The 24,759-nt window shown below is 43.9% G+C and overlaps 1 pseudogene across 1 annotated transcript in view; it reads left to right on the top strand.

Annotated features, from left to right (window-relative positions):
* LOC309551435 (lysozyme C, milk isozyme-like) overlaps positions 1 to 24,759 on the top strand; it is a 361,460-nt pseudogene that overhangs the window by 331,399 nt on the left and 5,302 nt on the right. The window contains exon 2 of the transcript in view: positions 23,910 to 24,065. The product of the transcript in view is annotated as a lysozyme C, milk isozyme-like (transcript). The remainder of the gene's footprint in view (positions 1 to 23,909; positions 24,066 to 24,759) is intronic.

Below are 24,759 nucleotides of genomic sequence, written 5' to 3'. Positions count from 1 at the left end.
CCATCCTTTTAGGGGTACAAACAATAGTAATTGGGGCCTAGTGTGGTGGTGTACGTGTGAGATACATACACTTTCTTTTTGATCATATTTTCTATTCCGCTATTCAATTAAATCCTTTGGGGATCAATTAAATTGCGTGATAGTCTGTGTCGGTACGTGTGAGATCCACCTTTCCAAGTTTTTGGGGTTCATCTCATACTTCTGAAGATTTGAGGGTGCTGCCTGTTCCATACTCCTCCTCCTACTGCTCAACCATCCTTTTAGGGGTACAAACAATAGTAATTGGGGCCTAGTGTGGTGGTGTACGTGTGAGATACATACACTTTCTTTTTGATCATATTTTCTATTCCGCTATTCAATTAAATCCTTTGGGGATCAATTAAATTGCGTGATAATCTGTGTCGGTACGTGTGAGATCCACCTTTCCAAGTTTTTGGGGTTCATCTCATACTTCTGAAGATTTGAGGGTGCTGCCTGTTCCATACTCCTGCTCCTACTGCTCAACCATCCTTTTAGGGGTACAAACAATAGTAATTGGGGCCTAGTGTGGTTGTGTACGTGCGAGATACATACACTTTTTTTGATCATATTTCCTATTCCGCTATTCAATAAAAACCTTTGAGGATCAATTGAATTGCGGGATAGTCTGTGTCGGTACGTGTGAGATCCACCTTTCCAAGTTTTTGAGGTTCATCTCATACTTCTGAAGATTTGAGGGTGCTGTCTGTTCCATACTCCTCCTACTCCTCATCCATCCTTTTAGGGGTAGAAACAATAGTAATTGGGGCCTAGTGTGGTTTTGTAAGTGCGAGATACATACACTTTTTTGGATCATATTTCCTATTCCGCTATTCAATAAAAACCTTTCTAGGGCAAGATCTTAAATTACAGAAATATGAGGAGACCGTCAAATAAGGGCCGTGGCCTGGGTCGTGGTGCTGCTGGTAGAGCTCCTGTTGCAAGGAGAGGACGTGGTCGATCTGTGCCAGCTACACGCACAAGTGAAACACCTTCCTCAAGTGTGAGTAGGCGACAGAACCTGCATCAGTATTTGGTAGGGCATCATACGCCCCTAGAAGTGATGAGGCCAGAACAAGTGGAGGCGATAGTAGATTGGTTTGCTGCTGACAGTGCCTCCAGTTCCTTCACATTGTCTCCCACCCAGTCTACTGCAGAAAGGTCACAGTTGGCACCTGCAGCCGATGTCCAACCGTCTTTCACCTCACCCCCTTGCAAATCAGGCAAGCAGTCTGAGCCCCAAGCCATACAGCAGTCTCTTCTTTTTTTTGATGACTCTGTCAGCAGGGTTTCCCAGGGCCATCCACCTAGCCCTGCCCCAGAAGTGGAAGAGATTGAGTGCAGCGATGCCCAACCACTTATTTCTCAAGATGAGTACATGCAAGGATCATCGCAGCACGTCTCCGATGATGACGAAACGCAGATGCCAACTGCTGCGGCGTTCAGCATTGTGGAGACCGACAAGGAGGGCAGGGGTGAAGACTGGGTGGAAGATGATGTGGAGGACGATGAGGTCCTCGACCCCACATGGAATGAACAATTATTAAAATCCCAAAAAGGCAAAGTTGGCTGGGAGTCAATAAAATAAAACAAATAGAAGCAGTCACATAAAAATAAGGTACATAAGACAAATGTGTGTACCCAGAAGTCATAAAAAACCAAAAAGATCCGGAAAAAAACTTAAAAAAGTTTTTTTAAAAGATAGGAGACTGTATTAAAAACAGTATTAAAAGGGGGCGTGGCTGAACTGCCTATGTGAGCGGACGTGTCCCGAGTCGGCTCTGCTATCCTGCTTGATAACATCCTGATTACTGGACCCTAACACCCGATACAACTATCAATCTGACCCGCACCTCCGTACATTGCACTCCGGTGATTGTTCTGTGCTCCTCGCTGCTTCGCTCCGCCATGACTAGGAGGAAGGATGACAGTGCCGCCGCGGCCAGGCAGATCCAAGATGGCGCCGGCCCGCTCCCACAGCGTGCGGTCCGTGACAGGCCGCCCACAGCCATCGCTAAGCTGGGGAAGTTTGCCCGGGACCCGGCCAAGCACAAGCCCGCTACCTCTCCTCCAGCTCCTTCACCGACCTCCAGGAATCCTCCCTCTCCACCTATGGCAGCGCTGTCTCCGCACGAGGCTATCCAGGCCGGATCTCCTCCAGGACCCGCAGTGAGTACACAGCCGGAGGGTGCTGGGGACGCAGCTCCGATGGAGGATGTCTCCCAGGCCGTCCCCACTATTCAGGACGTCCTAACGGCGATCCATACCTGTGGTGCTTCCCTCTCTGAGCTGTCAGGGGAAGTTAAGGGTATAAAGGAGGGTCTGCTTCATATCAGGCAAGACATGCAAAAGATGAGAGAGCGGACCACAGCTTTGGAGGGCCGGGTGAGTGCGGTTGAGGATGATTTACCCCCCCTGATCCAAGATGTGCGAATGAACTCCTCAGGGGTCTCTGAAGCGATGAACAGACTGGAGGATATGGAGAACCGGCTGCGCCGGAGTAATCTGCGCCTGGTGGGCATCCCAGAGAAAGCAGAGGGTAAATCTCCGGTGGAATTCATCGAACAATGGTTGCTAACTACCTTTGGGAAAGACAATCTCTCCCCATTTTTCTCTGTGGAGCGTGCACATAGGGTGCCTTTCAGGGCTCCTCCACCAGGGGGCCCTGATAGGCCATTTCTGCTGAAGCTGCTTCACTATAAAGATAGAGATATTATTCTGAGACTTGCCCGGCAACAGCCTCGCATGGAGATTCAAGGCACTAGAGTTTCCATATATCCTGATTTTTCAGCGGCTCTGCAGAAACAGAGGGCGCGCTTTACTGAAATCAAAAAACGCCTGCGTGCCATTCCATTGGTGTATTCCATGATGTATCCGGCCAAACTTCGGGTAGTGGCGAACGGAACAGTGCATTTCTTTGAGAATCCCACTTCTGCCACTAACTGGCTGGATCGCCAGGAGCGGCAGCTCAGAGCTGCGGCGGAATGATCATCCCCACGTGGAGCAAGGGTTTACTTAAGCTGATTGGGTCCTTTAATATTCTGCTGTGAGCCACGGAGCCGTACATTGTTCGGGGATTATGGTACCACCGTTGTCTCACTTTCTGGAGCCCGTGGAAGGGAAGAATCGGGTCTATACAGTTATGGAAGCTCGGGCCCTCTTCTACTACCCCCTCGCCCTGCTAGGGCTGGATGACTGTTCCCTGCGGGGCACGGGTGAATGTAGCTCCCCCGGCTACATTTCGCCAAGTTTTTTTGTCCCTGTTCTTCATTATGTGTTTTTGGTTTTTGTTTTTCTGTCTGTTTTTTTTTCCGGTGACATACACTATGGAACTTTTCCTGCACGCCCTACGCCCTATGCTACCTGTACTGAACTTTGTGCCCCTCGGCCTCCTCTACAGTTCCTGAATACCTGGTCCCCCTGCTGGGATCCTCTTCGCGGTCCCCCTGTTGGCTCCTCCTGCCACTTTCCTGCAATGTTTAGTTACTATGGCGACCATTAATGACTCTTTGTTATCCTGGAATGTCCGAGGACTGGGAGACCCTGGTAAACGCACTGCTGTTATGACCCTGTTGTCGCACCACGGTCCTGCGATGGTGTGCCTGCAGGAAACCCACCTTACTCCGGACTCGGCCGGCGGACTCCGCTCTAGGCGGTTTCCGATCCAGTTTCACTCCTATCTCAGTCAATATTCTAGGGGTGTCTCGATTTTACTTTCAGCAACTGTCAAATTTGAATTGCAGGACTCCTTGGTGGACTCTCAAGGCAGATTTATTTTCTTGGCTGGAGTATGGAATGCATTTGTGTGTATAATAGCGAATGTGAATATCCCTCCCCCCTTCTCCTTTGAGGTGCTAGAGTGCCTGTCTCGGTTTGTCGGGAAACATCCCCAAGTGCCAATATTAGTGATGGGTGATTTTAATAACGTGCTTGACCCGACCAAAGATGTCCATAGGAGATTCTGCCCCGGGGGTTCCAGGAGGCCCACTCCGTTTGCTCGCTTTATGGGGGAGCTGGGCCTGGTGGATCTCTGGCGCAGTTCGCATCCGCTTGCTGCCGGTTTCTCTTGTCATTCCCTGTCTCACTCCTCACTGTCCCACATTGACCTTGCCTTTGGTTCGGACCTTACCCACGCCCTTTCCCCGGTAGTTACCTCATAGCTAGGGGGTTGTCGGATCACTCCCCACTCCAGCTACGGCTCCAGTTTCCGGGGGGTAGATTACCCATGCTTTGGAAGCTGAACCCGTTTTGGCTTTCGCTGTTCCCGGATCATGCATCATTTGCCACCCAGTTGACGCACTTTTTTACTGAGAACAGGCACTCTGCAGCTCCGGGGATTGTGTGGGACACTATGAAAGCATATTTACGTGGGATGTGCATTAAGGAGGTTTCCTCTATTAAATCTAATAGCAGACGCTGGGCAAAGGAGGCTGGTGAGGCGGTGCTCCAGGCCGAGCGCGACTACTTAGCTTCCCCCACGGCGGCCTCGGAGGGCCGTTGGCTGGAAGCACAACGTTTCTATAGATCGGTACAACACCAGCAGGCGGACCATAAGCGCTTCTTCACCTCCCAGGCTTACTTTGAGGAAGGGGAGAAGACAGGTCACATGCTCGCTGTGATTTCTAGAGCTCAGCGCCCTCCATCCATAATACACAGGCTGGTTCTTTCTGCTGATCGGGAGGTCACGGACACTGCGGATGTCTTACAGGGATTTAGGTCATTTTTTGAGGATCTGTACTCCTCCAAGGTGTCTTATGACCCGGTGGACCTACAGACCTTCCTTGGGGAACTCCAGCTGCCGAGGGTGTCTGCCCGAGATAGGGCGATGCTGGATTCCCCTATCCGGTTGGAGGAATTACAGGAGGCTCTGGCTTCTTCCCCTAATTCTAAGGCCCCGGGGACGGATGGGATACCATTAGAGATGTATAAAACTTTTGGAGGGGTTTTGTTGCCTGAGTTACTTACTGTCCTACAGGCCTCTTATGAAACGGGGGAGCTCCCACGCTCCATGTATGAGGCGGTGGTAGTTGTTCTCCTGAAGCCCGGGAAGGATCCGACTCGCCCGGAATCTTATAGACCGATTTCTCTATTACCCACTGATTTGAAATTACTGGCTAAAGTGCTGGCTACTCGTTTGTCGAAAGTTATTGCCAAGCTGGTGCATGGTGACCAATCCGGTTTTATACCGGGCCGGTCCACGGCCACCAATATCCGTAGACTGTATTTGAATATGCAGGTCCCTCCGGATAATTGTGGTCGAAGAGCGATACTATCGCTTGACGCTGCTAAAGCATTCGATAGCGTGGAATGGCAGTACCTATGGGCGGCCCTTGAAGGCTTTGGCCTGGGACCCTCCTTTATTAAATGGATGAAGATCCTATATGCTGCACCTACGGCTTGTCTCCGCGTCAATAATTCGCTTTCACGATCATTTCCGCTGTGTAGGGGCACTAGGCAGGGGTGTCCGTTGTCCCCCCTGCTGTTTGCCCTAGCGGTGGAGCCCCTGGCGGCGGCGGTGAGGGCTGACCCAGCTATTGTGGGTTTCCGCCGGGGGGAACGGGAGGACAAGCTTGCATTGTATGCTGACGACGCGTTGTTGTTTTTGGGCGACGCGTCGGGCTCTCTGATTGCATTAATGCACCTGATTCATAGATTCGGATCCTTCTCGGGTTTCCAGATAAATTGGGATAAGTCTGTCTTGCTGCCGCTTGACCCCCTGGAGGTTGCTTTGCCCCCGGCTGCGTCGCAGATTGAGGTGGTGTCCCAATTCCGCTATTTGGGAGTGGTGGTCCACCCTGATCTGGGGCAATATATTAAGCTCAATATTCTCCCTTTGTTGCATAGGTTTCGAGAGAAGTTGACTAGCTGGGTCAGGTTGCCTCTGTCGGTGGTTGGCAGATGCAACCTGATCAAGATGATCTGGAATCCACAGCTCTTATATGTTTTGCATAACTCGCCGGTATGGGTCCCCCTACATGTGTTCAAGCGCTTCAACACTGTTTATCGTGCACTCATTTGGAGGAAACAGTCCGCCAGGATTCGTTTAGAAACTTTGCAGGAAGCCAAGGATAGTGGTGGTTTGGCCGTTCCGAACCCCTTCTATTACTTTTTGGCGTCCCAACTGCAGCACGTGACGGGATGGTTGCGAGATGACGCCACTGATCCTGTCAGGCGGATCCTTGAGACTCGTCTGGCTGGTGGGACGCTTGTCGAGGCGCTGGAGTCGGGCACCCTGCGAGGTTTGTCTGGCTGTCCCACTCTCGCGCTTCTTGACAGGGTTTGGCAGAGAGCTAAGAAACATTTTACTTATGTTGGATTCTCCAAATACTCCCGTATACTGAATAATGCTAACTATCCCGAACTGGATAAATTGCGGACCTCTCTGCGATGGGGGGACTATGGCATCTGCTTTATTTACCAATTGTATAGGGGGGATGTGCTTAAGGATTTCCAGTCTTTACGCACCGAATTTGGCCTGCCTAACTCCCTCTTCTTTCAGTATCTCCAGCTACGTCATGCCATTAATACTCAGTCTAGGGTCTCTCCGTGGGGTATGTGCCAGCCAGCTATCCTTCTGAGTTTAGTTAACACCACGAGTAAAAAGGGGCAGATCTCCTCGCTCTACACGGCACTCATGGGACAGGTTTCAAGAGCTATGACACTTAAATGCAGGGAATCCTGGGCTGAGGACCTGGGTCCCATTTCTGCTGAGGAGTGGACCGGTATCCTGGACAATGTTCCCAGGGTCTCTCTGTCCTCCTCACAGAGACTTACTCAATTATTTATTTTACACCGTACCTACCGGACCCCGCAGCGCTTGCATGGTTGGCGGCGGAGGGATACTCCCCTGTGCCCTCGATGCAAAGTTCACACGGGCGATTTATTACATATGCTGTGGCGCTGCCCGAAGGTACATCGCTACTGGCATGGGATTATACGCTCTATTAACGATGTCTGGAAACTGACATTGTCTGTGGAACCCAAACTGTGTATCCTGGGGTGGCTGGATGAGGAACTCTACCCCCCCCGAGGTACACACTGCAATCCTCAGAGTACTCTTTATTGCTAGAAAACTGATAGCCCGGAAATGGATCTCTGCTCAGGCTCCTACTCGTGACGCCTGGGTGGAGGAGGTTAAGGTACTCTTGAACAGGGAGCATCTCACCTATAACCACAGAGGGAATGCCATGAAATTTGAGCGCATATGGGGCCCATGGTTAGATGTCCCGGGTCTAGCCCCACTTCATCTAGTGTCCAATAGGATTATGGGTGGGGTTCGACGATCTCAGGTCTACCGCAATTTCCTTATGGCTGATACGTAGACATCCCCTGTGGCCCACGTGTATGGAATTGCTCACCGGAATTTGTGTGTCTTGTTTTGTTTTGTTTCTGATGATGAAGGAGACATATCCTCCTGGAACTTTGTTCTGGAATTATGATGCTTAGAGTATTAGATTATTTCTACTGCACTGTATTTTCATGGATGACATATTGTAGTGATGTCGTGCACTCGGCGACGGTTTCTCGGCCGCCGCATTTATTCTGCCCATGCCTCTCTAAGTAAGGTATTATCGAGCAATGGAGAACTCATCGTCTGTTCCCTTTTTTATGTTTGGTTTTGTTATGTATTGTATGTGAAAAAAGTTTTTGTGTGTTTTTTTTTTTTCTCAATAAAAATTATCTGATTTAAAAAAAAAACAGTATTAAAAGATGAAAAAACAGGGTCTAAAACGATGAAAATCATGTGTCTGTAATAAAACAGTTTAAGTCAATATCAGCGTTTAACCCTTCTGGGCGGAGAGAGCGCATTAGAAAAATCCATTTCGTTTCGTTTTTTGATACCATCCGTTTTTTATTGCTGCCTCTCCAATCACCTTTAATCCTATCAATTCCATAAAAAATCATCCCTGCTGGGTTTTTTCCATGTGCTTCTTTAAAATGTCTTGACAGTGTGTGTTTTTCGAATCCTTTCTTGATGTTCTTGATATGTTCTCTGATTCGAACAAAAAGAGGTCTCGTAGTTCTTCCAATATACTGCATTTTGCATGGGCACTCCACCACATATGTGACATGTGTGCTTGTACATGTGATGGTATCTTTGATCTTATATACTGTGCCTGTAACATTAGATTTGAAGCTTTGTGTTTTTCTCGGTTGTTTTCTGTTATCTCTGCATGGAAGGCATTTCTGACATCGGAAAAAAACATTGATAGCTGTGGGCAATAAAATCTTTTTTGGTGGGTCAATTACATTGTGCACAATTTTATCTCACCCTCAAGTCTTCAGAAGTATGAGATGAACCCCAAAAACTTGGAAAGGTGGATCTCACACGTACCGACACAGACTATCACGCAATTTAATTGATCCCCAAAGGTTTTAATTGAATAGCGGAATAGAAAATATGTTCAAAAAGAAAGTGTATGTATCTCACACGTACACCACCACACTAGGCCCCAATTACTATTGCTTGTACCCCTAAAAGGATGGTTGAGGAGTAGGAGGAGGAGTATGGAACAGGCAGCACCCTCAAATCTTCAGAAGTATGAGATGAACCCCAAAAACTTGGAAAGGTGGATCTCACACGTACCGACACAGACTATCACGCAATTTAATTGATCCCCAAAGGTTTTAATTGAATAGCGGAATAGAAAATATGATCAAAAAGAAAGTGTATGTATCTCACACGTACACCACCACACTAGGCCCCAATTACTATTGTTTGTACCCCTAAAAGGATGGTTGAGGAGTAGGAGGAGGAGTATGGAACAGGCAGCACCCTCAAATCTTCAGAAGTATGAGATGAACCCCAAAAACTTGGAAAGGTGGATCTCACACGTACCGACACAGACTATCACACAATTTAATTGATCCCAAAGGTTTTAATTGAATAGCGGAATAGAAAATATGTTCAAAAAGAAAGTGTATGTATCTCACACGTACACCACCACACTAGGCCCCAATTACTATTGCTTGTACCCCTAAAAGGATGGTTGAGGAGTAGGAGGAGGAGTATGGAACAGGCAGCACCCTCAAATCTTCAGAAGTATGAGATGAACCCCAAAAACTTGGAAAGGTGGATCTCACACGTACCGACACAGACTATCACACAATTTAATTGATCCCAAAGGTTTTAATTGAATAGCGGAATAGAAAATATGTTCAAAAAGAAAGTGTATGTATCTCACACGTACACCACCACACTAGGCCCCAATTACTATTGCTTGTACCCCTAAAAGGATGGTTGAGGAGTAGGAGGAGGAGTATGGAACAGGCAGCACCCTCAAATCTTCAGAAGTATGAGATGAACCCCAAAAACTTGGAAAGGTGGATCTCACACATACCGACACAGACTATCACGCAATTTAATTGATCCCCAAAGGTTTTAATTGAATAGCGGAATAGAAAATATGATCAAAAAGAAAGTGTATGTATCTCACACGTACACCACCACACTAGGCCCCAATTACTATTGTTTGTACCCCTAAAAGGATGGTTGAGGAGTAGGAGGAGGAGTATGGAACAGGCAGCACCCTCAAATCTTCAGAAGTATGAGATGAACCCCAAAAACTTGGAAAGGTGGATCTCACACGTACCGACACAGACTATCACACAATTTAATTGATCCCCAAAGGTTTTAATTGAATAGCGGAATAGAAAATATGTTCAAAAAGAAAGTGTATGTATCTCACACGTACACCACCACACTAGGCCCCAATTACTATTGCTTGTACCCCTAAAAGGATGGTTGAGGAGTAGGAGGAGTATGGAACAGGCAGCACCCTCAAATCTTCAGAAGTATGAGATGAACCCCAAAAACTTGGAAAGGTGGATCTCACACGTACCGACACAGACTATCACGCAATTTAATTGATCCCCAAAGGTTTTAATTGAATAGCGGAATAGAAAATATGATCAAAAAGAAAGTGTATGTATCTCACACGTACACCACCACACTAGGCCCCAATTACTATTGTTTGTACCCCTAAAAGGATGGATGAGGAGTAGGAGGAGGAGTATGGAACAGGCAGCACCCTCAAATCTTCAGAAGTATGAGATGAACCCCAAAAACTTGGAAAGGTGGATCTCACACGTACCGACACAGGCTATCACGCAATTTAATTGATCCCCAAAGGTTTTAATTGAATAGCCGAATAGAAAATATGTTCAAAAAGAAAGTGTATGTATCTCACACATACACCACCACACTAGGCCCCAATTACTATTACCCATGAGAGCAGTAAGATGGAAATTCACTTTCTGGACCTGAATATAAAAGTGGTGGGTAACACTTTGGAGACCTCCACGTTTTTTAAGGAGACTGACAGGAACGGATTTATAGACACATCTAGTTGCCACCACGTGTCATGGCTTAAATCCTTTCCTGTCAGTCAGTTCCTCCGATTGAAGAGGAACTGTTCCAACAGGTCAGATTTTTTACATGAGTCTCTTATATTGAAGTCTAAATTCTTGGAGAAAGGCTATGGAGAGGAGGAGTTACAGCAAGCCTTGGTGAGAGCTGACAGCCGTGATAGAGAGGATCTCTTACAGTCTAGAGTAAGGAGAGAGAATGATGATTTTCAGCACGCATTTTTCTCCTCCTACTCTATTCAGCATTTTTCGGTACGGAAGATAATCCAGAAGCACTGGCACATCTTGAAGGGAGACAGTGTTTTAGGATCAGTCCTACCGGACACACCGAAGGTCATTTTTAGAGGTGTGCCTCCACTACGACTCCAGATAGCCCCTAACATCGTGGATCCTCCGAGAACTGTTTCCTTTTTCCAGCAGAGAGGAGGTTTTTATCCATGTAGGAGATGTCCAATTTGTAAAATCAACAGTTGTAGATCAAGGAGAGTTGAATCCTTCTGTTCAAATGCTACACAGCAGGAGTTTAAGATAAAACCCTTCATCACATGCTCTACACGGTATGTCGTGTATTTATTGCGTTGTCCGTGCGGCCTGGATTATGTGGGCCGCACGATACGCAAATTGCATGTGCGACTAAATGAGCATGTGGCCAATATCATCAAGTCCTTCCCCAAGCATAGTGTGTCACGGCATTATGCCTCATGCCATAATAGCGATCCCAAAGGCACCATGTATATGGGGATCGACAAATATTCTGGTGATTGGAGGGGTAGTAATTTGACAAGAGGGGTTTCTAGATTAGAAACTAGTTGGATTTATCGACTGAAATCTTATGCCCCCTATGGGCTTAATATTGATTGGGACATCAATTCTTTTATCAACAATTCTTGAATGATGTTCACAGTCAATTCTCCTTAACAGCCTTTTTTAGAATATTTTTTAACATTTTAACATTTCAATATATTGATATTTGTTGTATGTATTTATGATTTTTAGTCTATATTGGATTGTTCAATATTTTTGACTATTTTTTGTATAATTTGTGTTGTAATTATTATGTGGTATGTCGGAGTTCACTGTAGATTTGCTCTGTGGCCACAAGATGGCGCCAATGTCCCCCGTGGCTCATCGTGAGCATTCTTCATGTATTGGCTATATCAGCCCTTTTGGGCTTACAGTATATAATAGTTTATTTGCGATTGTACACTCCTCGACCCCTTTTGACATATACCAGATTCAATCGGAATATGTCTTTAGGGTTAAATTGCGATTCCGTGTGCCGGTATACATGTGAATACGCATATTGTATCTCCTGGTCGGGGACTGTATATAGCTTACTTCCGGTTCCGTTCTTTGAAACGCACGGCCCGCAATGTAATAGCTATGGTTTTTTTAGATATTCTTCCTGTTCCGGTGGTTTGCGTGTCAAGCGCTTTACTTCCGGTATTAGGACTCGCCCTCTATTCAGCCCTCCCCCTTGTTTCTCAGCGTATAAATGACGGACGTTCACCGCAGGCCACACCCCCTGACGACGTCAATCTATGACGAAACGCGTAGGAGGAGCCTGCGGTGCGTCACGCTGAGTCCACGAGGGAGACGCGGCGGCCATTTTGTTGGCAGGAAACAAACTACAGAGAAGCTCCGGTTCGCTCTAACCTTACATGCTTGTGTTTTAACTGCAAAACGTGAGTTGCCACTTGTCCTTATTATTTTAATAAAGCGGTTTATACAGTATTGCACTATGGGAATTGTCCCTCTTCTTTGCATGTAACTCTGTACCGTTGGGAGTGAAGTGGTCGATGAAGGCTTTTATACCGGTCCATCATTGGATAATATACAGGCTACTATTGATCTCTGTAATGGGGGTCAATTCATTATGGTAAGAGGCCAGCTTTACTTGTGGTGGCGGTTCTCCTTGCACATGGTGATTGCAGTCTGAAGTACTTTGGAGCACCCTGTCGTTCTTTCCTGCTTGGGATACTTATTACAGATTTGGACTGTCTGTGGATGAGAACTTTTTAGTTCATATATCTTTATTCAGCGCTACACCTGCTCGTTTTCATTTCATATTGGGATCTATTGTTTTTAATTCTAGATCTATGTGTTGGCAGCTCATTCATTCATTTATATTTCTTATTGATGTAATTTTTCAGATTTGCGCAACATACCCCACTATTTATTCTGTATTTTTGAATTAATTTAGTGTTGCAGCAGTTGATACAATTTTGTGTCAGATATATATATTTTTTGTTTTAAAATAATTTTATATTTTATTTATTGATACCTTTAGCTGTATATTTTGTCTGCCTGTGGAGATAAGTCCATTATGGATGTCTTTGATTTTAGGAAAACCTATGACATTAATTTGGAGGGTATTTTCTCCACTACTGATGAACCCACCGATGATCTTAATGGTCTGTTTGTGAGACTCAAAAATGTCATGACCACTGAGTTACACACAGGGTGGGATGTCGCTTTTTTTGAAAAAATATTTGGCAGATGAAATGGTGCCCAGGAGTTTACGTTGGGAGGTGGCACCCCAAAGTGACATCCTGGATACCACCGAGTGGTACCAATATTTTAATAAAGCGGGACTTGAGTTGTTGAGATTCATGGTCTCCAAAAAAAGGCTCAAATTGAAAAAATTAGATGAGGAGATTAATGTGATTAAGGGCAAATTGGAGGAACATAAATCCAAAGATCTTTATAAAACTAGATCTGATGCTCTAAAAAAACACCTAGAGAAAGAGGATATTGACCAAAAAAACAAAAAAAGGAAAAAGTATCTTAGGGATGTGGGGGATTACAAAAGTCAGGTGATCTTTAAGTGGCAACAAAATAAAGTGCCGGTTGGATCCGTGCCTGCTACGACACAAGATCAAACTACAGTATCTCCCTTTCCGCCGGTTGACCCAATGGAGGGCATAGAACAAGTTGTCCAGTCCCAGCCCTCTTATACTGTGCCCAGTTCATGGACACAGCCCAAACGGGGTCGGGGACGTGGGAGAGGACGAGGCAGAGGCAGAGGCCATGTCCCCTCACAACCCATAATGAACAACAGATTTATACCATTAGTGGGGGAATTTGAGGGGGCGGGGCAATACATGACCTCCCATCCCTATGAAAGGGAACAAGGGCCTCCCCTGCTGCCTAGAGCACCTTATTACCAGAATGGTAGGGACAACCAGTGGAATCAGAATTCTAGTGGTCAACATAATCCTTCAAACTATCCTAATGCTAGCGGATATGCCTCCCATAATTATGATAATACTCCTTTTCGGGGTGGCACTCCAAAAAACAAAAGGTTAAAAAACGCCCGAGAGGGAGCAGAGGGGGGAGGCGGGTCCGCAACAAAAAGAAGGCGGCGCTAAGGGATAAGGGTTTGTTTAATCTGAGCTCTGCTCCCCTATCCAATGCCGAAAAATGTGTATTAAATCACGGACTCAAATATGCCCCTCCTCGTCCCCTAAGTAAATTCGATACTTTTATCGATCTACAAAAATACGTGCGGAAGCTAAGTATTAGGAGGCATATGATGGGGAATCCCATTGTTCCTAGGTCAAACTACATCATGGGAGTTAAAAATACCCCCTTCTCCAATGCCTCCCTTTTTAACCCTCCTGGTCCCATGGCCCCGACGTTGTCCGTATTTCGGGACTCGGTGGCCAGGGATCTGGATCGGCTGACTCTAGCAAAAACTCACCACAAACGCATGTTTGATGAGGGTCTGCGCTCTCTTACTGAGCGCAAAGACATAATAGTTAGACCAGCCGATAAAGGGGGGGGGTATTGTTATTTTGGACACCTCGGCATATAATAGGGAGATGATGAGATTACTCTCCGACCGAGATACATATATTCCCCTTGGTGGGAATCCCACTGTGGCCTATGAAAAAGAGTTGATAAAACTGGTTGAGGATGGTTTTCAGCGGAAGCTGTTAACCAAGAAGGAGAAATCCTTCTTAATTCCATCTGCACCTAAAGTGCCCATTATGTATTACCTGCCCAAGGTACAGAAGGATGCTGTGAACCCACCCGGGAGGCCGATTGTGAGTGACATTAATTCAGTCACCTCCCGGGTGGGTAAATATATTGATTTTTACCTACAGCCCTTGGTTACCAAGACCCCTTCTTTCTTGAGGGATTCAACTCAAGTCATTAATACCCTTAGAGGTATAGAGTGGAAGGACAGTTATACCTTGGTTACGGCGGATGTGTCCTCCCTCTATACTGTGATTTCACATCAACACGGAAGGGAGGCAGTGGAATACTTTCTTGATCAGGGCACTCTTTTAAACTTTCAAAACCAGTTTATTTTGCTATTATTGGACTATGCCATGGCCCACAACTATTTCTGGTTCGGTGGAACATACTATAAACAGAATAAGGGTGTGGCCATGGGCGCAAAATTTGCGCCCAGCATGGCCAATTTGTTTATGGCCAAGTGGGAGGAGGATGTCATCGGTGACGTTCCTAGACCAGAGATTATCCTCTGGCGGAGGTACATCGATGACATCCTCCTCCTTTGGGATGGTGATGTGACTTCATTGGACAATTTTATCCTCATGCTCAACGACAATGACAGGGGCATTAGACTTACCCATGAGAGCAGTAAGATGGAAATTCACTTTCTGGACCTGAATATAAAAGTGGTGGGTAACACTTTGGAGACCTCCACGTTTTTTAAGGAGACTGACAGGAACGGATTTATAGACACATCTAGTTGCCACCACGTGTCATGGCTTAAATCCGTTCCTGTCAGTCAGTTCCTCCGATTGAAGAGGAACTGTTCCAACAGGTCAGATTTTTTACGTGAGTCTCTTATATTGAAGTCTAAATTCTTGGAGAAAGGCTATGGAGAGGAGGAGTTACAGCAAGCCTTGGTGAGAGCTGACAGCCGTGATAGAGAGGAGCTCTTACAGTCTAGAGTAAGGAGAGAGAATGATGATTTTCAGCACGCATTTTTCTCCTCCTACTCTATTCAGCATTTTTCGGTACGGAAGATAATCCAGAAGCACTGGCACATCTTGAAGGGAGACAGTGTTTTAGGATCAGTCCTACCGGACACACCGAAGGTCATTTTTAGAGGTGTGCCTCCACTACGACTCCAGATAGCCCCTAACATCGTGGATCCTCCGAGAACTGTTTCCTTTTTCCAGCAGAGAGGAGGTTTTTATCCATGTAGGAGATGTCCAATTTGTAAAATCAACAGTTGTAGATCAAGGAGAGTTGAATCCTTCTGTTCAAATGCTACACAGCAGGAGTTTAAGATAAAACCCTTCATCACATGCTGGATTATGTGGGCCGCACGATACGCAAATTGCATGTGCGACTAAATGAGCATGTGGCCAATATCATCAAGTCCTTCCCCAAGCATAGTGTGTCACGGCATTATGCCTCATGCCATAATAGCGATCCCAAAGGCACCATGTATATGGGGATCGACAAATATTCTGGTGATTGGAGGGGTAGTAATTTGACAAGAGGGGTTTCTAGATTAGAAACTAGTTGGATTTATCAACTGAAATCTTATGCCCCCTATGGGCTTAATATTGATTGGGACATCAATTCTTTTATCAACAATTCTTGAATGATGTTCACAGTCAATTCTCCTTAACAGCTTTTTTTAGAATATTTTTTAACATTTTAACATTTCAATATATTGATATTTGTTGTATGTATTTATGATTTTTAGTCTATATTGGATTGTTCAATATTTTTGACTATTTTTTGTATAATTTGTGTTGTAATTATTATGTGGTGTGTAGGAGTTCACTGTAGATTTGCTCTGTGGCCACAAGATGGCGCCAATGTCCCCCGTGGCTCATCGTGAGCATTCTTCATGTATTGGCTATATCAGCCCTTTTGGGCTTACAGTATATAATAGTTTATTTGCGATTGTACACTCCTCGACCCCTTTTGACATATACCAGATTCAATCGGAATATGTCTTTAGGGTTAAATTGCGATTCCGTGTGCCGGTATACATGTGAATACGAATATTGTATCTCCTGGTAGGGGACTGTATATAGCTTACTTCCGGTTCCGTTCTTTGAAACGCACGGCCCGCAATGTAATAGCTATGGTTTTTTAGATATTCTTCCTGTTCCGGTGGTTTGCGTGTCAAGCGCTTTACTTCCGGTATTAGGACTCGCCCTCTATTCAGCCCTCCCCCTTGTTTCTCAGCGTACAAATGACGGACGTTCACCGCAGGCCACACCCCCTGACGACGTCAATCTATGACGAAACGCGTAGGAGGAGCCTGCGGTGTGTCACGCTGAGTCCACGAGGGAGACGCGGCGGCCATTTTGTTGGCAGGAAACAAACTACAGAGAAGCTCCGGTTCGCTCTAACCTTACATGCTTGTGTTTTAACTGCAAAACGTGAGTTGCCACTTGTCCTTATTATTTGAATAAAGCGGTTTATACAGTATTGCACTATGGGAATTGTCCCTCTTCTTTGCATATAACTCTGTACCGTTGGGAGTGAAGTGGTCGATGAAGGCTTTTATACCGGTCCATCATTGGATAATATACAGGCTACTATTGATCTCTGTAATGGGGGTCAATTCATTATGGTAAGAGGCCAGCTTTACTTGTGGTGGCGGTTCTCCTTGCACATGGTGATTGCAGTCTGAAGTACTTTGGAGCACCCTGTCGTTCTTTCCTGCTTGGGATACTTATTACAGATTTGGACTGTCTGTGGATGAGAACTTTTTAGTTCATATATCTTTATTCAGCGCTACACCTGCTCGTTTTCATTTCATATTGGGATCTATTGTTTTTAATTCTAGATCTATGTGTTGGCAGCTCATTCATTCATTTATATTTCTTATTGATGTAATTTTTCAGATTTGCGCAACATACCCCACTATTTATTCCCAATTACTATTGCTTGTACCCCTAAAAGGATGGTTGAGGAGTAGGAGGAGGAGTATGGAACAGGCAGCACCCTCAAATCTTCAGAAGTATGAGATGAACCCCAAAAACTTGGAAAGGTGGATCTCACACGTACCGACACAGACTATCACGCAATTTAATTGATCCCCAAAGGTTTTAATTGAATAGCGGAATAGAAAATATGATCAAAAAGAAAGTGTATGTATCTCACACGTACACCACCACACTAGGCCCCAATTACTATTGTTTGTACCCCTAAAAGGATGGATGAGGAGTAGGAGGAGGAGTATGGAACAGGCAGCACCCTCAAATCTTCAGAAGTATGAGATGAACCCCAAAAACTTGGAAAGGTGGATCTCACACGTACCGACACAGACTATCACGCAATTTAATTGATCCCCAAAGGTTTTAATTGAATAGCGGAATAGAAAATATGATCAAAAAGAAAGTGTATGTATCTCACACGTACACAACCACACTAGGCCCCAATTACTATTGTTTGTACCCCTAAAAGGATGGTTGAGGAGTAGGAGGAGGAGTATGGAACAGGCAGCACCCTCAAATCTTCAGAAGTATGAGATGAACCCCAAAAACTTGGAAAGGTGGATCTCACACGTACCCACACAGACTATCACGCAATTTAATTGATCCCCAAAGGTTTTAATTGAATAGCGGAATAGAAAATATGTTCAAAAATAAAGTGTATGTATCTCACACGTACACCACCACACTAGGCCCAATTACTATTGCTTGTACCCCTAAAAGGATGGTTGAGGAGTAGGAGGAGGAGTATGGAACAGGCAGCACCCTCAAATCTTCAGAAGTATGAGATGAACCCCAAAAACTTGGAAAGGTGGATCTCACACGTACCCACACAGACTATCACGCAATTTAATTGATCCCCAAAGGTTTTAATTGAATAGCGGAATAGAAAATATGATCAAAAAGAAAGTGTATGTATCTCACACGTACACCACCACACTAGGCCCCAATTACTATTGTTTGTACCCCTAAAAGGATGGTTGAGGAGTAGGAGGAGGAGTATGGAACAGGCAGCACACTCAAATCTTCAGAAGTATGAGATGAACCCCAAAAACTTGGAAAAGTGGATCTCACACGTACCCACACAGACTATCACGCAATTTAATTGATCCCCAAAGGTTTTAATTGAATAGCGGAATAGAAAATATGTTCAAAAAGAAAGTGTATGTATCTCACACATACACCACCACACTAGGCCCCAATAACTATTGTTTGTACCCCTAAAAGGATGGATGAGGAGTAGGAGGAGGAGTATGGAACAGGCAGCACCCTCAAATCTTCAGAAGTATGAGATTGTGTTCACTGTACCCCACAAAGATTGTGTTCACTGCACCCCACAAAGATTGTGTTCACTGTACCCCACAAAGATTGTGTTCACTGCACCCTAAAAGGATTTTGTTCACTGCACCCCAAAAAGGATTTTGTTCACTGCACCCCAAAAAGGATGTTGTTCACTGCACCCCAAAAAGGATTTTGTTCACTGCACCCCAAAAAGATTGTGTTCACTGCACCCCACAAAGATTGTGTTCACTGCACCCCAAAAATGATTTTGTTCACTGCACCCCACAAAGATTGTGTTCACTGCACCCCACAAAGGATTTTGTTCACTGCACCCCTAAAAGATTGTGTTCACTGCACCCCAAAAAGGATTTTGTTCACTGCACCCCAAAAAGATTGTGTTCACTGCACCCCACAAAGATTGTGTTCACTGCACCCCACAAAGGATTTTGTTCACTGCACCCCAAAAAGGATGTTGTTCACTGCACCCCAAAAAGGATTTTGTTCACTGCACCCCAAAAAGATTGTGTTCACTGCACCCCACAAAGATTGTGTTCACTGCACCCCACAAAGGATTTTGTTCACTGCACCCCAAAAAGATTGTGTTCACTGCACCCCAAAAATGATTTTGTTCACTGCACCCCACAAAGATTGTGTTCACTGCACCCCACAAAGGATTTTGTTCACTGCACCCCTAAAATATTGTGTTCACTGCTCCCCAAAAAGGATGTTGTTCACTGCACCCCAAAAAGGATTTTGTTCACTGCACCCCAAAAAGATTGTGTTCACTGCACCCTACAAAGATTGTGTTCACTGCACCCCACAAAGGATTTTGTTCACTGCACCCCAAAAAGATTGTGTTCACTGCACCCCAAAAAAGATGTTGTTCACTGCACCCCAAAAAGGATTTTGTTCACTGCACCCCAAAAAGATTGTGTTCACTGCACCCTAAAAGGATGTTGTTCACTGCACCCCACAAAGATTGTGTTCACTGCACCCTAAAAGGATGTTGTTCACTGCACCCCACAAAGATTGTGTTCACTGCACCCTAAAAGGATGTTGTTCACTGCACCCCAAAAAGATTGTGTTCACTGCAGCCCAAAAAGATTGTGTTCACTGCAGCTCACACACAGAAAAATGGATGTGGATCACTGACACCTGCCTATCTCCTATCCCACACCACACAGCAATATCGATTGTAGTTTGTAGAACACAGTTTCCCTAAAATTCAGCAGCAGCCTCTCCCTAACAGGATTGAGAAGAGATCGTAGATCAGGATTGAGTGCAGAGTCACCCCACCCCCCACACAGCAATATCGATTGTACTTTGTAGAACACTCTGACCCTAAAATTCAGCAGCAGCCTCTCCCTAACAGGATTGAGAAGAGATCGTAGATCAGGATTGAGTGCAGACCCCACCCCCCACACAGCAATATCGATTGTAGTTTGTAGAAGACACTGACCCTATAATTCAGCAGACTCTATCCCTAAAATGCCTACAACTCGCCCTGCCTAAACACTCCGACCTGACCCTAAATTCTATCCGGACACAAATGGTTTTTTCCTGCCTGTCTTTCCCTAATCAGCAGCCAGCACGTATGTGTGCTCTGTCCCTGATCTAAGCAGCAGAATGAAGCCGCTGCGGCTGCCTGGAACTTATAAAGACTTGGTCACATGCTTCAGACGGCCAATCACAGCTACTGAGACATTTGCAGGCATGGCTGGGATGGCTTAAGGCACACCAGTTAAACGATTGTTGATTGGCTGTTGAAAGCCCGCCATGAAAAGAGCGCCAAAGCATGCAAAACCCGGAGATAAAACGACCGAACACGGATTTTTACCCGAACATACAGTAAAGTGTACAAAAAATCCAATTATTCGGTACGAACACGAATAATACAGTCCGTGTTCGCTCAACACTAGTCATAACAGAACAAAAGCATGAGCATAGGATCATGCTGACTATACATTGATAGATATCTGATTTTCTCTGTTATGCTTATTTCATTCACTTAACAGAGAGAGGAGGAAAATGTTTGATTCAGCACTTTCTTCCCCATTATCAATTTGAATAAAAATGAATTAGTTGAGTTGAAGAAAGATTTTCAAGAAAATTGGCAAAACTTAAAGAGAGCTAAAGAGCACTTTCAGTGGTCAGAAGGTCTTGTTTTCACATCCTAGGGTGGATCCAAGTGGGCAACCCTTCCCCTAAACATCAGATTCTTTAAGGCCTATGGCTTCTCAATATAAAACACATGTGCTACAGCACTTCATGATAAGTGTGCCTGCAGGTATGGTTTTCTCTTTGTTCCAATGCAAAGTCCCACAAATAGTGGCGTCCACCTCATGCAGCTTCCTGTGATGGTGTGGTAACAATGCTGCACTGCTCCAGCATTTGGAGCAGCATTGCCAATGCCATGTAGGATGTGCCTGTGTGAACTACAGTGTGATGGCTATACGTATTGTCACTGCTGATTCCCAAGCCTTGCTTTTCAATAGGCACCTGGCCACAACTAGTCCTGCTCACTTCTTTCAGAAAAGGCAGCATTGCTTCTGTTTTAAAACCCTGTCACTGTGAGCTGCAGTTTCTGGGAGGGGGAGCGTGTGAAACAAATGAAGGTCCGCTTGTCTAGAGTGACCCCTGCCACCCTTGCTAAAACACTTCATAAAACATGAAATAATCCCTGTAGGGGAAACAAAGTTCAATAACATGCTTATCTTTCCTTCATTTTCCATTATGTAGGGGGTGACACAATTACCCTGCCAAAAAGAACCCTGACAATGCAGCACAGCCTTTTTAAAATGTGACAGCGACTGCGGGGAGAAGAACCCTCACCTATTGTCACAGGGAAGGGGAGTGAGGGGGAGGATGAGGAACCTAAATACTGGTGTAAAATGTAACATGTTCAGAGGGTGACCCTAGTCTTTAACACACCAAAAGGGACCAAAAAAGAGAAATTCATTGTTAGATTTTACATGCACTTTAATGAGATTTTACAGTTTTATGTATCAGTAAGTGCATTTTTAACTATTACAGCATTAATACTACTGCTTTTGTAAATATAAAACACATATACTTCAGTAAACATGTACTGACAATGGGATTGATTTAACTTCTACAGCATTATTATTATTACTATTCTCACTATTAATACTTATTATTATTAATAGCATTATTATTATTACGATTACAGTATTACTAATATATAATTAATATTAATTAATATATTATTTAACTACTACAGCATTAATACTACTGCTTTTGTAAGTATAAAACATATATACTACAGTAAAAATGTACTGACAATGGGGTAAATGTATTTACTACAGCAGTATTATTATTATTACTATTATCACTATTATTATTATTAGCATTATTATTATTATTAATACATTATTCAACTACTACAGCATTAATACTACTGCTTTTGTAAATATAAATACATATACTTCAGTAAAAATGTACTGACAATGGGGTTGGTTTACAAAACTGAAGAGTGTAAAATCTGCTGCAGCTGAACATGGTAGCCAATCATCATCTAACGTCAGCTTGTTAAATTAAAGCAGAGTTTCGGCCTCAAATACCTTTTTTAACTAAAAATATCTCTATAATACTAATCCATCGCCCTTTACAGAACCGCTATTCTCATACTTACAAGGTGTACAGTATTGGATTTTAGTCAAAATCTTACTTTTAAAAACGCTGTCTGAGGGAGGCCATCTTGGATGTGGGCATCTGAAGCCGCAGTGTAATCTGCTGTGTCCTTCTTCCTGATTCCAGGGAGTGTTCTGGGAGTTCTTCCTGATTCCAGCCTCCTGGGAGTGATGACAAACAGTTCCCAGGATGCAATGCAAAGGCGGAAGTGATGTCGGTGGCCGTGGCCACAGAGGGGGGATAAGGAGGAAGTACAATCAAAAATGCCCTGAAAATAAGGTAAGGGACCCCTGAAAAAAAATGAAAATGCCCAATTGTTGATCAGCATAGCGAGTACTCCAGGAATCACTAAAGTTGCAAAATAGACCGGAACTCCACTTTAAGCTTTGACAGAAAACCTGCAATCTGATTGTTTTCATTCAGAGCTGCACCAGATTTTGCACTCTCCTGTTTTAGGAGAACATAACCCTAATGTGTTCATGAAAAAAGTGTGTTTCCATTTTCTGCCATTCATGTGTAAAAAATTAAAAATTTGCATGCAACACTTCTATAATCATGACCGGATCTTTGCCCAGACAAGCTGATAAAGATGAGTCATGAAGCAATTTGCCATCAATGGGCATGCACTAACCTCCTTATTATGGCCCGTACACATGATCCGAAAATCGGCCGAAAAATAGCGCTTTCAAAACGATGGTACAATAATCGGATCGTTAGCATAGAGCTTTCGAGAGCCGATCACGACAGTTCATCCGATATTATCAGTGATTTTGGTGAAATTGACTTGGCCATCAGAGAGAAGAAACTCTCAATTTCACTCAAACTGTTTAGGTGGGGATGTACAATGTTGTATTTACAGTGGTTTAGTTTATTTAATTAAGGGTTCCATTTATTAAAATAAAAAAATGAGTGTGCTAATGCCTTTGCATGCACACATCCGTCACGAATAATCCCTGTCATGTGTCTAATATCTGTACATATTGAAATTACCACAATTAGGAAAATACCGGAATATGACCACTAGATTGATCTAACGATCATAGGAAATACAGGTATTAAACCCCTTATGGAAATTATTTGTGACAGCTACTGAGGCATTTTTTTCTATAAATAGGGCCCTTGGTGTTCTTTGTGTTTGTGTCTTTTTGTGTAATTATTTGTGTACTGTAGCTTTCAATTTTTTTCTTTTTTTTTTACTTTTTTTGTTGTCTTTTTTTCTGTAAAAAAAACATAAATCTAATAAGGTCTAATAATCTAAAAAAAAAAATAGTAATAATGGAACTTTGTTAGCATAAAACAGATGCATGATAGTGCAACTATAGTGTAACCCTCAGGAGACATGTAATGCTCATTCCACTATTAAAACCCACCAGAAACCACAACAATTTTCTTTCTCTGTTGACTTAAGTACATTTTGCCACAATGGTGAAATTTTGCAAAAAAAAAACAAAGGTTCTCATATTTGCTCATCCCTAGTCTGAAGCAAGAACAAATTAGTATTGTATGTTGAGGATGGGTGGATGAATCGAGGTAAGGAAGGATGGATGGGTAGACACATGGTTTGATGAGTGGTTTGGTACACTGATTGTATACAATTTGGTACCTATTTTTTACTTTTCTTATTTCTATTTATTTTTATTTTTTTCAAAGGGATGTGTTTATTTAGGCATTCAAGTAACTACAATTCCAAGTTAAAAAAGAAACTCAAGAATGGCCATGGCTTTGGTTTATGTCAATTTAACAGCAGGCAACATTGCAAGGATGGAAAGGCTCCTTCTAAAAATGTTTGCAAAATTCCTTGTTCCAGTAAGTGAATACTTTTTGTGTCAATTTCTTATATCCTGTTGCATTACAATTTCCATTTTTCAGAGCTGCATGGGAAGTAAAATGTCAAAACTTAGAGTATTAATTAATTCCTTGATAGAGGATATTACATGGGGCACAATTGACTAGACTAATGGCCCAAAACTCCTTAAACCAATAACATCATTGGCCTTTGATGTGTTATTTAAATTATAGCATTTTATATACGAGCATCTTTCCTCGTTCTAGTAGGTGACTATTTTTGGTTCTTTTTCCTGTATCCTGTTGTATTTCGGTTTCCATGCTACAGAACTCCATGGGAAGTAAAATGTCAAAACTTAGAGTATTGCACCAATTCCTTGATAAAGGACATCACATGGGGCACAAATGACTAGACTCAAGGCCCAAAACTCAATAACAGTATTGGTCTTTGATGTGTAATTCAAATTATAGTTTTCTAAAGCACTATATAGATAAAATCATAAATAGCCATATGGTAGTTTTGCTTGATTTGTTTTTCTATGAAAACCCTTAACGTATTGCTTGGTTAAAAATAAACTGAAACAACCAAGACATGCCAACGAAGGGTCTTGTTCTCACTTTTTTCGCTGCCCTTTCCTCCGATCACCATTTGGCAGTGCAACAGTGCCTGACCCTTCCTCCAATCTTCACTAACTTCCAAAATAATGGTCACTGC

The sequence above is a fragment of the Pelophylax lessonae genome, assembly GCF_965119305.1.
Source record: "Pelophylax lessonae genome assembly, chromosome: 3".
In the NCBI taxonomy this organism is placed as follows: domain Eukaryota; kingdom Metazoa; phylum Chordata; class Amphibia; order Anura; family Ranidae; genus Pelophylax; species Pelophylax lessonae.
The sequence above is the reverse complement of the archived record's forward strand: the minus strand, read 5'-3'. Positions and strand labels throughout refer to the sequence as shown.